The 15,770-nt window shown below is 32.2% G+C and overlaps 1 protein-coding gene and 1 pseudogene across 2 annotated transcripts in view; both read right to left on the reverse strand.

Annotated features, from left to right (window-relative positions):
- Positions 1-15,770, reverse strand: part of LOC120419085 (uncharacterized) — a 46,894-nt gene that overhangs the window by 13,905 nt on the left and 17,219 nt on the right. The gene's annotated exons all lie outside the window — the stretch shown is intronic.
- On the reverse strand, positions 584-14,787 carry LOC120419088 (uncharacterized; annotated as a pseudogene).

A 15,770-nucleotide genomic window follows, 5' to 3' on the forward strand; every position in this document is an offset into this window, starting at 1 on the left:
CAGAAAATGTTAATTTGCTATCTAGCATTACGCCGAGATCCTTAACGCAAGATGTCCTTGACAAGAGTGTGTTAGTAAGTTTGTAGTCGAATGCAATAGCGGAGCGTTTCCGAGTGAAAGTGATTACAGCGCATTTGGAAGCGTTCAACAACATCCTGTTGTCCATGCACCAGTTGGCGAAGATGTTAAGCTGGTCCTGCAGGAACAATGCGTCACTACGCGTTTCGATGACGGCATACAGCTTTATGTCGTCAGCATAAGACAGCTTGTGGCACTTCAAAAGTAGATGTACATCGTTCATATAGAGCAAAAAAATGAATGGACCAAGATGGCTTCCTTGGGGTACGCCTGAAAATACAGCGAAAGCAGCAGAAACAACATCACCGATCTTGACGCACATCGTTCGACCAGCGAGATAGGACCTTAGCCAGTCAAGAAGCGAACCACCAAATCCCAGACGCTCCAGTTTTGCCACAGCTATACGGTGATTCAATTTGTCAAAAGCCGCAGACAGGTCCGTGTATAAGGCATCGATCTGCTTTCGATGTTGCATGGTCCGCAGGATAAAGGAAGTGTATGCCACTACCCAGTAAGAAAGACTCGAGCCGAAATGGCTCGAACCGCTCGCTAAACTCGAGCCGAATCTCGCTCGAATCGAGGCAAATTCGCCTCGAATTTGGCGTGTAAATGCCTCGAATTCGAGCTCTTTTGACACAAAAAATTCGCGCTACTCGAGCTAAGAAATATTTCACTCGCATCTCAGGAATTATTTCAAGTAGTTCAGACTTCAAACATAGATGTCGCTGTTCAATTAACCGACCGATGCGACCTCTAGCGGTGAGTAGGAAAATTAAGGGATTGTTTTGGTTTGATTTGGTAAACATTGCCAAATTTATCAAAAGGGCGAATTGACTAATAAAAGCCAATTCGCCCTTTTAATAAATTAAGCAATATACAAAAACTGGACAAAAAAATACTATGACACGTAAAGATTTATTATCAGGTAGATTTACAAATTTTATGTTTCGTTGGTTATGTTTTTTAAACTCTTGACGAATTCGCGGCACCACGACGAAATCGCGCCGGGAATCGGGGCCATCCGGAAGACGGACATGGAAGAGTTCACGATGACCTGCTCGTCACGTAGTGTGCCACGTTGCGCTTCAGGTAGATCAAGGCCAGGAGCAGTTTTCCTTGACGCGACGCAGAAAGTCCTTACGGCATCGGGACGACTTCACGTGCTCGATGCGCTTGACCAGAATTGTCCCGTTGACGCGCCTGTTCACGATCACATCGAGGGCGTAATTAACAACGTTGAACACGCGCCCGGCCTTGTAGAAAATGCCCTTATGAAAGGCATCGGTTCCGGCAAAAACGGTTCCAGTGAGTTTCCTGGAACAAGATAAATTATACTTTAGATTTCGGTTAAGTTTTAAAATGTTCATGACTTACTTTAAATAAATACGTCAATACAATTCGGTTCCGTGAACAGAAATTAATATTCCGACTAACTACGTGGGGTGGCACAAAACAGCTTGACTCCCCATCCCTTGCTACTTTCCTCAAACGACCGTCGTGGTTCCGGTCATGGCGGCCGACCTGGCGCTGCTGCTGCTGCGCACGGTCGCCATCGATCGATCACGGTTCCGCAGCAGGTTCTCGATGTGCTCCCGGATGAACGGATCGGCCATGGTGTTGTTCCGGTTGTTCCGCAGGATCGACTCGAACTCCATGATGTCGTTGTTCTTGTAGCTCACGATCAGGTTCGTCATGGACAGGATTTCCGGGCCGTTTTTGTGCGGTTTCGCTTCCTGCGAGTCGGGTTGATGCCGGACTTCTTGAGCACGTTCGCGAGGACGAGGTATTTGAGACAGGTCGTGCGCCGGGACGAGCCGTACTCGTCGTAGTTTTTAAACGCCTCGAAAAAGTCCGTGTGTACCTTTTCGAACTCGCCTTCGCGCGCACCTGCCGCCGCACTCCCAGGTGACGCCCATGATTAAGGGGTGCGGGATGGCTGATTTAATGTGCAGGGACTGTTCGTGAAGGGCCTTTAGCTTTTTGTTGTTTTTACGGTGTACATTTGGATCTCAAGCGCGTAGACTTCTAGCAGCTTTCCCTTTTTAAGGTCGTCCTCGCCGTCGTCCGTCTGGCAGGATTGGTGCAGCTGTTTGAGGATTTTCTGGAGCTTGCCAAAGTCGTTCCGATCGAAGTACAGCTTCCCGAGCTCCGTGTTGGTTTTGAACCAGAGCCGATTGTTCTTGGCGTCTTTGAGCGCTTCCAGCGTGGTCTCGTAAAAGTTTTGCAACTGCTTCATGTTCTTCGAGGTCGAGATGTAGTCCAGAATTGCTTGTACCGGGTCATGATTTCCGAGTAGTTTTTCTGTAAAGAATTCAATGGTTAAACAATAGATTCGAAGTCCCTACCGCGCCGTCCTTCCTCACCAATTTGAAGTTGATCTGAAGTTGGTCTTGTTCCATCAGCGGAATGTAACCAGCGTAACGACGGGCATGTCGATGCGGCTAACGCGGGCTTACCGCCGCAGGAAGTGATTCAACAGCGGAATGCCCAAGTCGTAGCCGATCGTCTTGAACTCCGCGCTCGCCTGCTTGCCGAAAATGTTGAACCGGGACCGGTTCGACGGTTTCTCGGCCGCGATCGTCACATCCTCCTCCCAGTTGATTTCGGCCAGGTCCGCATCAACCTCCGGCGGCGGGGCGTTGAACTCGACGTTACTCGTGTCCAGCAGGGTGCGTTCAAACCCGTTGAACACGGCGCTGGCGCTGCTGGGACGAATCAAACTCCCACACCAACTGACTGTCCACAAAGTCGTCCAGCAGGTTCGCGTTGTTCTCCTCCATCATGGATCGCTCGAGCCGGATGTACTGCGAGCAGGTTGCGCTGTTCTTCACGATCGAGTGCACCTCTTCTTCCCATTGCGATCGACTTCCTCCAGGAACAACTGGCTGCAGTTGGGATCGACGGCCTCCTGGTAGCTCGGGAAGTAATCATCGTCGTCATCGACCTGCTGAACGACCGCCTCCGGCAACAACCAGTTCCATCTGCTCGCTCTCCCAGGCGTTGAATGCTTGCGAGTCCAGCTGGTTCCTTTGGGATCTTCGGCTTGCTCGACGACGCCGCAATCTCGTTCGAGCTCTTGCGCTTTGGAGTGGAAATCCGCGACTCGAACAGGGACTTGCGCGAGTTCGGGATGATCGCGGAGAGTTTCCCGGGCGGCGATTCCTTCCGACTAAGCCAAACCATCCTGCACGGACTTCGCTCCGTCAGGGGAGTCCTTCTGCGAAATGTCCAGCACGATGCACTGGCTTGTACCGGAGGAGGAACCGGAATAATCCGCCGGCTGGAAGAAAAGCAAGGGATTAGTTTGTTTTATTTTTTTTTTAATTCTAAAAATCAACTCACTTTTGTACAACATTTCACTGAGGGATAAAGAAATGGCCAAGATGCGATCTCGATGGTTACTTGACGGCGTTTCTGTGGCATAGTATGACGCATTCTCAGCGTGGTCAATCTTACTACATAGTACTTCTTCAAAACGTTCGTCTCTGCAATCTGGAACCGGACTCGGGTGGACTCAGGAACTTGTGGGCTGGATGGGATACGTTGACGATTTTGATGGTGCTCGATGGAAAAGCAAAAAAATAAAACGAAAAAAAAATGATTACCAAATTAAAATGTTTACACAAAAAAGGAACAAGCTTGAAAAGAATCAGTCTTTTTTTTATTTTCTATTTGTATTTTTAAAGTATTATGTACAGTAGTTGTTCGATAACGTAGCCCAGTCATCGAGGGCTGCTCGCTAACTGGGCTGAACGAAAAATAACGAGGGGACCACCGATGCATAATATTTTCCTGATGAAATATAAACCTAAAAGTTACTCAAATGTATATACAATGCTTACTTTTCATGTTTCTTTAATTGTGAGTAACAATTGAATAAAAGTTTGAAAACTGTTTTTTTACTATTTATTGAACAGGTATTTGGCATCCATTAACCCCTCGGTCATTTCGGTTTGTTTTGGTTTTTTGACTTTTGTCGGTTACCGAACAATATTTATTATGAATATGATTCTGAAAGTTTGACTGTTGTTCTTCTTTTCTTTTCTAAAATTCTAAAATTCTAAAATTCTTAAATTCTTAAATTCTTAAATTCTTAAATTCTTAAATTCTTAAATTCTTAAATTCTTAAATTCTTAAATTCTTAAATTCTTAAATTCTTAAATTCTTAAATTCTTAAATTCTTAAATTCTTAAATTCTTAAATTCTTAAATTCTTAAATTCTTAAATTCTTAAATTCTTAAATTCTTAAATTCTTAAATTCTTAAATTCTTAAATTCTTAAATTCTTAAATTCTTAAATTCTTAAATTCTTAAATTCTTAAATTCTTAAATTCTTAAATTCTTAAATTCTTAAATTCTTAAATTCTTAAATTCTTAAATTCTTAAATTCTTAAATTCTTAAATTCTTAAATTCTTAAATTCTTAAATTCTTAAATTCTTAAATTCTTAAATTCTTAAATTCTTAAATTCTTAAATTCTTAAATTCTTAAATTCTTAAATTCTTAAATTCTTAAATTCTTAAATTCTTAAATTCTTAAATTCTTAAATTCTTAAATTCTTAAATTCTTAAATTCTTAAATTCTTAAATTCTTAAATTCTTAAATTCTTAATTTCTTAAATTCTTAATTTCTTAATTTCTTAAATTCTTAAATTCTTAAATTCTTAAATTCTTAAATTCTTAAATTCTTAAATTCTTAAATTCTTAAATTCTTAAATTCTTAAATTCTTAAATTCTTAAATTCTTAAATTCTTAAATTCTTAAATTCTTAAATTCTTAAATTCTTAAATTCTTAAATTCTTAAATTCTTAAATTCTTAAATTCTTAAATTCTTAAATTCTTAAATTCTTAAATTCTTAAATTCTTAAATTCTTAAATTCTTAAATTCTTAAATTCTTAAATTCTTAAATTCTTAAATTCTTAAATTCTTAAATTCTTAAATTCTTAAATTCTTAAATTCTTAAATTCTTAAATTCTTAAATTCTTAAATTCTTAAATTCTTAAATTCTTAAATTCTTAAATTCTTAAATTCTTAAATTCTTAAATTCTTAAATTCTTAAATTCTTAAATTCTTAAATTCTTAAATTCTTAAATTCTTAAATTCTTAAATTCTTAAATTCTTAAATTCTTAAATTCTTAAATTCTTAAATTCTTAAATTCTTAAATTCTTAAATTCTTAAATTCTTAAATTCTTAAATTCTTAAATTCTTAAATTCTTAAATTCTTAAATTCTTAAATTCTTAAATTCTTAAATTCTTAAATTCTTAAATTCTTAAATTCTTAAATTCTTAAATTCTTAAATTCTTAAATTCTTAAATTCTTAAATTCTTAAATTCTTAAATTCTTAAATTCTTAAATTCTTAAATTCTTAAATTCTTAAATTCTTAAATTCTTAAATTCTTAAATTCTTAAATTCTTAAATTCTTAAATTCTTAAATTCTTAAATTCTTAAATTCTTAAATTCTTAAATTCTTAAATTCTTAAATTCTTAAATTCTTAAATTCTTAAATTCTTAAATTCTTAAATTCTTAAATTCTTAAATTCTTAAATTCTTAAATTCTTAAATTCTTAAATTCTTAAATTCTTAAATTCTTAAATTCTTAATTTCTTAAATTCTTAATTTCTTAATTTCTTAAATTCTTAAATTCTTAAATTCTTAAATTCTTAAATTCTTAAATTCTTAAATTCTTAAATTCTTAAATTCTTAAATTCTTAAATTCTTAAATTCTTAAATTCTTAAATTCTTAAATTCTTAAATTCTTAAATTCTTAAATTCTTAAATTCTTAAATTCTTAAATTCTTAAATTCTTAAATTCTTAAATTCTTAAATTCTTAAATTCTTAAATTCTTAAATTCTTAAATTCTTAAATTCTTAAATTCTTAAATTCTTAAATTCTTAAATTCTTAAATTCTTAAATTCTTAAATTCTTAAATTCTTAAATTCTTAAATTCTTAAATTCTTAAATTCTTAAATTCTTAAATTCTTAAATTCTTAAATTCTTAAATTCTTAAATTCTTAAATTCTTAAATTCTTAAATTCTTAAATTCTTAAATTCTTAAATTCTTAAATTCTTAAATTCTTAAATTCTTAAATTCTTAAATTCTTAAATTCTTAAATTCTTAAATTCTTAAATTCTTAAATTCTTAAATTCTTAAATTCTTAAATTCTTAAATTCTTAAATTCTTAAATTCTTAAATTCTTAAATTCTTAAATTCTTAAATTCTTAAATTCTTAAATTCTTAAATTCTTAAATTCTTAAATTCTTAAATTCTTAAATTCTTAAATTCTTAAATTCTTAAATTCTTAATTTCTTAATTTCTTAAATTCTTAAATTCTTAAATTCTTAAATTCTTAAATTCTTAAATTCTTAAATTCTTAAATTCTTAAATTCTTAAATTCTTAAATTCTTAAATTCTTAAATTCTTAAATTCTTCAATTCTTCAATTCTTCAATTCTTCAATTCTTCAATTCTTCAATTCTTCAATTCTTCAATTCTTCAATTCTTCAATTCTTCAATTCTTCAATTCTTCAATTCTTCAATTCTTCAATTCTTCAATTCTTCAATTCTTCAATTCTTCAATTCTTCAATTCTTCAATTCTTCAATTCTTCAATTCTTCAATTCTTCAATTCTTCAATTCTTCAATTCTTCATTTCTTTAATTCTTTTTTTTCAGTTAGAGAAATTTTGAGAAGAAGATGTAGGAAAATTTGCTTCGATTTTTCTAAGTTACGCTTTGGTTAGATCATCGAGTATGAACGGTATCTTAAATTTGAAATCTGTAGATTGAGGATTTATTACAATTTTCAAATTTTATTATTTTTCTTTATTTAGCTTTGATTCAGTTTTTAGATCTCAATTTTTAAATATTGAAATTTTTTATTTTTTTTTTTGCCAAAATTTTGTTTTTGGCTTTTCCCTCTAGAGCAGTTCTCTAGGATTTCGGTCATTCGATTTTTTTTGTATTTTTTAATCCGACTGAAAATTTTTTGGTGCCTTCTGTATGCCCAAAGAACCCATTTTGCATCATTAGTTTGTCCATATAATTTTCCATACAAATTTGGCAGCTGTCCATACAAAAATGATGTATGAAAATTCAAAAATCTGTACCTTTTGAAGGAATTTTTTGATCGATTTGGTGTCTTCGGCAAAGTTGTAGGTATGGATACGGACTACACTGGAAAAAAATAATACACGGTAAAAAAAATTTGGTGACTTTTTTATTTAACTTTTTGTCACTAAAACTTGATTTACAAAAAAACACTATTTTTATTTTTTTTTATTTTTTGATATGTTTTAGAGGACATAAAATGCCAACTTTTCAGAAATTTCCAGGTTGTGCAAAAAATCATTGACCGAGTTATGAATTTTTTAATCAATACTGATTTTTTCAAAAAATCGAAATTTTGGTCGTAAAAATTTTTCAACTTCATTTTTCAATGTAAAATCAAATTTGCAATAAAAAAGTACTCTAGTGAAATTTTGATAAAGTGCACCGTTTTCTAGTTATAGCCATATTTAAGTGACTTTTTTGAAAATAGTCGCAGTTTTTCATTTTTTTAAATAAGTGCACATGTTTGAACACTATTGAAAAAAATATTTTTGAAAAGCTGAGAAAATTCTCTATATTTTGCTTATTCGGACTTTGTTGATACGATCTTTAGTTGCTGAGATATTGCAATGCAAAGGTTTAAAAACAGGAAAATTGATGTTTTCTAAGTTTCACCCAAACAACCCACCATTTTTTATCGTCAATATCTCAGCAATCAATGGTCCGATTTTCAATGTTAATATATGAAACAATTGTGAAATTTTCCGGTCTTTTCGAAAAAAATAATTTCGGAATTTTCAAATCAAGACTAACATTTTAAAAGGGCGTAATATTGAATGTTTGGCCTTTTTGAAATGTTAGTCTTGATTTGAAAATTCCGAAATTATTTTTTTCGAAAAGATCGGAAAATTTCACAATTGTTTCATATATTAACATTGAAAATCGGACCATTGATTGCTGAGATATTGACGATAAAAAATGGTGGGTTGTTTGGGTGAAACTTAGAAAACATCAATTTTCCTGTTTTTAAACCTTTGCATTGCAATATCTCAGCAACTAAAGATCGTATCAACAAAGTCCGAATAAGCAAAATATAGAGAATTTTCTCAGCTTTTCAAAAATATTTTTTTCAATAGTGGGCAAACATGTGCACTTATTTTAAAAAATGAAAAACTGCGACTATTTTCAAAAAAGTCACTTAAATATGGCTATAACTTGAAAACGGTGCACTTTATCAAAATTTCACTAAAGTACTTTTTTATTGCAAATTTGATTTTACATCGAAAAATGAAGTTGAAAATTTTTTACGACCAAAATTTCGATTTTTTGAAAAAATCAGTTTTGATTAAAAAATTCATAACTCGGTCAATGATTTTTTGCACAACCTGGAAATTTCTGAAAAGTTGGCATTTTATGTCCTCTAAAACATATAAAAAAATAAAAAAAAATAAAAATAGTGTTTTTTTGTAAATCAAGTTTTAGTGATAGAAAGTTAAATAAAAAAATCACCAAATTTTTTTTACCGTGTATTATTTTTTTCCAGTGTAGTCCGTATCCATACCTATAACTTTGCCGAAGACACCAAATCGATCAAAAAATTCCTTCAAAAGATACAGATTTTTGAATTTTCATACATCATTTTTGTATGGACAGCTGCCAAATTTGTATGGAAAATTATATGGACAAACTAATGATGCAAAATGGCTTCTTTGGGCATACCGAAGGCACCAAAAAAGTTTCAGTCGGATTAAAAAATACAAAAATTAAAATTGAAGAAAAAAGACCGATTTCGTAGAGAATTGCTCTCTAGTTTACCAAATCCTAGCAAAAATACATTTTCAGCGTTTCAAGATTCTGCGTTCTGAGATTACAAAATTGAATTTATTATGAAACTCTTTTATATGTTTGTCGCAAAATTATTTTTCTTAAAATGACGCGGATTGGGTTTTGGGATGGCGCGGATTTTTTTTTTTCGATTTCTCCGTAACAGCCCTGAATAAAGGAATTTGAGAGTTCAAGAATTTATAAAATATGGTCTCTTCGGAAAAGTTGTTTCAACTATTAATAGTTAGGACCCGGTGTCTGCGATTCCCGTTATAGTTTATATGGATTTCCAATAAGAATTTAACAGAAAAATCAGGCATCGGGTCCAGACTGTAAAGATCAAGCATCCGAAATTTCATAGGGATTGTACAACTACATTTTACGTATTTTTCCCAAACAACATTCAAGGGCTTACAAGGAATCTATTCCAAAACACCCAAATATCTAAGTTTAATAAAAAAATACTTTTTGAAAAGCTCGAGCAGGTTGCATTCTGTTTTTATTTTTATAAAATGTATTGATCGTGTGAATGATTGTCTGTAGGCTCTGGTCAAAGTAGAAAATATTTTTTTTTTTAAATGTTTTCTTCAAATATCCAGAAAACCGTTTACTTTTAATACAAACATTGTTGAAAAATACCTAGATCTTTTTTAAAACCGTGAAAAATTCACATTTAATTGTATATTTTTCTTAGTTTTTCAGTTTTTTTAAAAATCATTATTAAGGTTCTGCAAAATTACATATTTTTCCAAGTTTTTGTCTCCAAAACCTTTAGTTTTTTTTATAAAAACACAATCAAAAATGGCATCGGCCTAATTCGTTTGAAAATTCGGCAAAATACATAAATTTTATAATTAAACATGACTTCTTACTTTAATTCAAATGTTCAATTGATTTTTTTTGGAAAACTTTTAACTTTAAATTTTCTTTAGGAAATTAAGTGAAATTAACTTATCGTAATTTGAAATTTCCAACAATTTTAATTATTAATTATTTCTAGAGTTTTTTTTGAAGAGGTCCTATAAGCTACCTATTAAAAAAAACTCTAGATTTTTTGGTAAAGGGCAACATTTAAAATGACATCACCAGATAAAAAAAACATATGACATTTTTATGGTTGCTCATTTTGGATGTTCGATAAGAAAAAAATAATTGACAAAATAAAAAAAACGTTTTTAAGTTTTTGCAGAATCCATCGTTAAAAAAATAAAATAAAAAAGTCATTGAAGTTTTTCAATATCTTATATTTCCAATATTCAAAAAGGAAAATGTATGAAACCATAAAAACGCTCCAAACAATATGTTAGTAAAAAATAGAAAATACAAAAAAAAAATGGTGGTCTGGAGAGGTCAGGGTAAAGTCAGGGAATTTTATTTTGGGATTTGGATCGACACCATGTATATCAAATATGCAAATATTTTAAAACATTAAAGTATTTAAAGTACTTCAAGTATTTAAAGTATTTTAATAGTTCAAATATTTCCAGTATTTATTGTATCTCAAGGATTTCAAGTATTTAACGTGTTCAATGTATTTAAATTGTTCAAATATTTCAAATATTTAAAGAACTTCCAATATTTCAAGTCTATCAAGTATACATATCAATTATTTATGTATTCCAGGTTCTAAAGTATTTAAAGTACATATTCAAATTTTTCATATATTTTTAGTATACAGAGAATTTGAAGTATTTAATTGTTTTGAAGCTATAACATATTTGTAGTATTCTTAGTTTATATGAAAGTATTTCAAGTATTTCAAGTATTAAAATTATTTGAAATAGATCAAATAATTCGAGGGTTTCAAATATTTTTAGTTTATTAACAATTTGAAGGACATGAAGAGTTTCAAGTATTAAAAGCATTCAAAGTTTGTACAAGTATGCAAATATATTAAATATTTAAAGTATTTTAAGTACTTGAATGTATTGAAGTAATTCAAATATTCTTATTTTTTTAAGTATTTAAAGTATATCAAGTATTTCCAATAATTTATGTATCAATGTATTAAAATTGTTCAAATAATTCAAATATTTTAAGTATCTGAAGTATTTAAAGTACATTCAAGTATTTCAAGTATTGCAAGTCATTCAAGAATATCAAGTATTCAAAGTATTCACAGTACTCAAAGGATTATAATATTCAAAGAACTCAACATATTTGAAGTATTTAAATTATTTCAATTATTTTAAGCAATGAAAGTATTTCAAGTGTTTAAGTATTTAAAGTATTTGAAGTTTATCAAGTATTTCAAGAATTTTAAATATTTTAAGTATTTAAAGCACTTCTAGTATTATAAGTATTATAAGTATTTACAGAATTTCAAGTATTTCAAGTTACTTGATAATCTCAAATATTCAAAGTTCTCAACATATTTAAAGTAATCAAATAATTTAAGTATTCAAAGGACTAAAATAATCTTAAGTACTCAAAATATTATAATTGCTTAAATTAATTCAAATATTTGAAATATTCCAGGTATTTCAATAATTTTAAGTATAGAACGGAATTGAAAGTATTCAGTATAAGAAGAAGATCAAGTATGGCAAGTGTAAATATTTTACGTTTTTTAAAGAATTTAAAGTACATTAAGAGTTTCAAGTATTGAATGTATTCAAAGTATCTAAAGTTTTTAAATATTTGTAGTATTTGAAGAATATCAAGTACTTCAAGTATTTAAAGCATTAAAAGTATATCAAGTATTCAAATATTTTTCAACTTTAAAGTATTAAAAGTACTTCAAGTATTTAAAGTATTCAAATTGTTCAAATATTTCAAATATTCCAAATATTTCAAGAATTTAAAGTATATCAAGTATTTAACGTGTTCAATGAATTCAAATTGTTCAAATATTTCAAATATTTGAACAATTTGAAGTACTTCAAATATTTCAAGTCTATCGAGTATACCAAGTATTTCAAGTTTTTAGAGATAATAAAGTATTTAAAGTACATATTAAAATTTTTCATGTATGTTTAGTACACAGAGAAATTTTTAGTTTTTTTAAGTATTTGAGGCATATCAAGTATTTCAATTATTTTAAGCATTCAAGTATTTTAAGTATTCAAATATTTACAGAGTTTCTAGTTTTTAGGATTTTGAAGTATTTGATCATTTTATAGTATTTTAAGTAAATCAAGTATTTAATTAATTTCAAGTATTTCAAGTATTTAAAAGTAAAAAATACTGAAAGTACTCAGTACTTTAAGTATATCGAATAAATCAAGTATATCAAGTATCTCAAATATTCAAAGTTATGAAAATATTTGAAATAATGAAATAATTTAAGCATTTAAATTATGTAAAGTGCTTCAAGTATGTCAAGAATTTTGAGTAATCAAAGGACTAAAATAATGCAAAGTATTCAAAATATTATAATTGTTTAAATTACAAGTATTTCAATCATTTTAAGTCTTGAACGGAATTCAAAGTATTTCTAGTATTTAAAGTACTTCCAGTATTTTAAGTATTTACAAAAAAAATCAATCATGTCAGCACTTTGACGATCAATTACAACTCATAAAACTCGTTTTCAATCGAAATCGAGTGATAAATAGCCCAATAGGAAGTGAAAAATTGTATGAATAGTGAAAATCAGGTAATTGGATGGAGTTAGGAGCGAGTTACTAGAATTTTCCCTACTTTCCATAATTTGAAATTAATTCCAAATTTTTAAAATATCTATACATCGTAAATTATTCAGAACATTTGAATAGCTATAATAATTAAAATGTACACACTCAGATTTTTATGCCGAACTTCGGCAGAATTCTGCCGAAATCAGAACAACTTATCGCTCGGCAGAAAAATATGCCGAATCTCGGCAAAATGTGAGTCATTGTGCCGATTACTCGGTGAAAAATGACAGTTAATTTGCCGAAGTTCGGCATTTTTCTGCCGAAGAAATCAGTTGTTCTGTTTTCGGCAGAATTCTGCCGAGCTCGAAAACCAAAAATGAGTGTGTATGTAAATAATTTAAACTTTTCAGTTAATTGAAATCTTTCGTACACTCCTTTATTGCTTTCAGGACATAGGAATTATAAAAAAAAATACCTAAAATATTCAGAACTCTGAAAAACTTTAACTTCCTTGAAAAAAATCAAGCCTTAGTATTTAGAAAAAGAATTAAAATATGAATGAATGTATTCATGAAAACATTAAATACCGGAAATGTTTTATGCACTCGAAAGAATTGAAGTTGGAATACTTAATAATTTTGGAAATATTTGAAATACCGTCAGTGGGGGTGAGATTGGGTCAAAGTATTTTTTACGGATTTTACCATTTCTCAGGTACTTCTCAATGTAACTAAATTCTGTTAAAAGGGTTGTGCAAGGGACATCTTAAGATGACTTTTCTGAAAAAAATCTCGTTCCTAGAACAAATCCTGTCATTTTAGCAGCTGTCTAAAGTTGAGGTACGTTTTTGGCCAAAAATGACCTCTCGAAAAATCAACTTTATAATTTGTTTGTTGGAATTGATCAAAAAGTACCCAAATGTTTGAAAATCTCTACTTCAAATATTTTAGCATGTCAATACGATTCTCTCGAACAAGAAACACTGTTGGATGACTTGTTTTTACTATGTCTTTGTATTTGAGCATCATTTTAGTTTCATTTGACCCAATGTCACCCCCTCGAAGGGGTGAGATTGGGTCAATTTTCAAACGATTGCCATTTAAGGTAGAGTCCATCAAATTACACCATATTTTGGAAAAATGTTAGTAAACTTTCTAAGAACAATTATACGATAAAAGATTTTCGATGTTATTCAAATTGTTTTTGTTATTAAGAAATTACGAGAGGTGTATCGTTTTTTGACCCATAGTCACCCCCACTGACGGTACTTAATTATTCGGAACTCATGAATAGTTTAATAATTTTTTTTTCTTTTGAAAAACATGAAACACTTTGTAATTGAATTTTTGAAATCTCAGAAAAGACATGAAATTCTTTTAATATTCCGAAAAATTACTCCGAAATCATCAAATACCTGAAACACTTTAATTGCTTGAAATATTTTCAGCATCAAAATTTTACTAAATGTGTTAAGGCCAATGCAATTTTTGGTTAAGTTTTTGTCCCTCGGCTCTGGCCGGGGTCGAGGAGGAGGCAAAAAAAATGAAATAACAAACCATAATGTCAACATTTGTATGTAAAAAGTGTTTTTAAATGCATTTTACACCAGTTCAGACGTTTTGAAATTGAAATTTTCGTGTCGACTTTGAAGGGGGAGGGGAGGGGAGGTCTATCGTTAGCTCTAACGAAGGAAAAACTTGACACTTCTCATCTGCAAAAACTCTTCTGAAGATACCAAAGCTCTAAAGCTAAACCATTTCGTAAAATCATATTTCGAACTGCCTCTACTCACCTGCTCAGTTATATCCAGAAGGTTATGTTTGTCCTACACTTTCACCTTCTTGTTGTCCTGGCCCGCCTCCAATTCTACATTTCCTCGCTAGTCTGTGATCATATGAACCCGAACTGCAGCTAACCCGGGCTCGGTTTAAACGGACAACATGTTCAAACTGTTTGAATTTTCTTTGGATTTTTGATGACTTTTCCAACCTTATGTAAAACATTTTTTTAATTTTTTACATCACTTTTCACTTTTATCACTTCCGGTCTGAATTTCCCAAAATTGTTTTTTTCCTTTCATTAATTCGCACCGTTCCACAACACCCGGTTTTCCCCCCGTTCACCAATCAGTCAATATCAGAAAATCATGCGAGTTCAATTTCAGTTCGCTTCTCCGCGGCCGAATGCGTGCAAATCCCAACCGGCAGCTTTGCCACGTAAGGCCGCCGCGGCTTCTCCCCCCACCAAGCATCCCACCAACCATCCCAGCCCATGGTCCAACACGCCCAACCGAGGAGTGCCGTCGTTCCGCCGATGGCAACCCCAGATAGTGCCCGGGTCTGATGGAACAGATGGCAGGTGTGGCGATCGGTTCCACGGTCGGTCGTACTATTGGCCACGCCTTGACCGGCATGTCCTCCGAAAGCGGCACCGGTTCCGCAGCAGGAAGCGTCTCCAGTCCCGCAATACGCTGCAGCTGCGGAAGCGAACGCCGGTGGGTCGTGTTCGCGGAAGATTTAGCAGTTGTCCGGTCCGGCAAGAAATAACACTTTGTCCGCAGTCCGCACACGGCACCGGTATTTATGGGAAAAAATCACGACCGCTTTTCCTTTTCTTTAATTTTTACAACATGTCGATACAACACGTACCAACAACCTGAACATGGTCCCCACCATGTTCCAGATTCCACGTAAACCGATCAAAAGGATTTGCAGACGGCACCTGCAGTCGCGGTAGAGAAAATGCAAACATTGAAAATTTGGCTAAGTCCGATTTTGACAGCTCGGTTTTACGTCACCAGTGCAATATTTCAGCTTTTCTCAGCAGCTTCCGCCTTTCACCGCATGGTGGCGTCGTATTTTGAGCCATGCGACCCCTTTTTTTAGAAATGCGAACTAATTTAGCTCGACTCGGATTTTGGCTGTTTTACTGGGTAGGTTGGAACTGGTGGATCGTTTAGCCATGAACCCGTGTTGCTCCTGCGCAATGTAGCTGGAGCACTGGAACTTGATGAAGTCCAAAACAATCTGCTCAAACAATTTACTTGTTGCGCAAAGAGCGGCGATGCCACGATAGTTGCGAACATCACGTTTTGGCCCCTTCTTGTGTACCGGGAAAACGAAAGATTTCTTCCAACAAGACGGGAACACACCAGTACGAAGCGAGAGGTTGAACAAGAGAGACAATGGTGCTGCTAAGCTGTCCCCACATTTCTTCAGCACTAGGGCGGGAACGCCATCTGGA

This window comes from Culex pipiens, chromosome 3 (assembly GCF_016801865.2).
Source record: "Culex pipiens pallens isolate TS chromosome 3, TS_CPP_V2, whole genome shotgun sequence".
NCBI classification, from domain to species: Eukaryota; Metazoa; Arthropoda; class Insecta; order Diptera; family Culicidae; genus Culex; species Culex pipiens.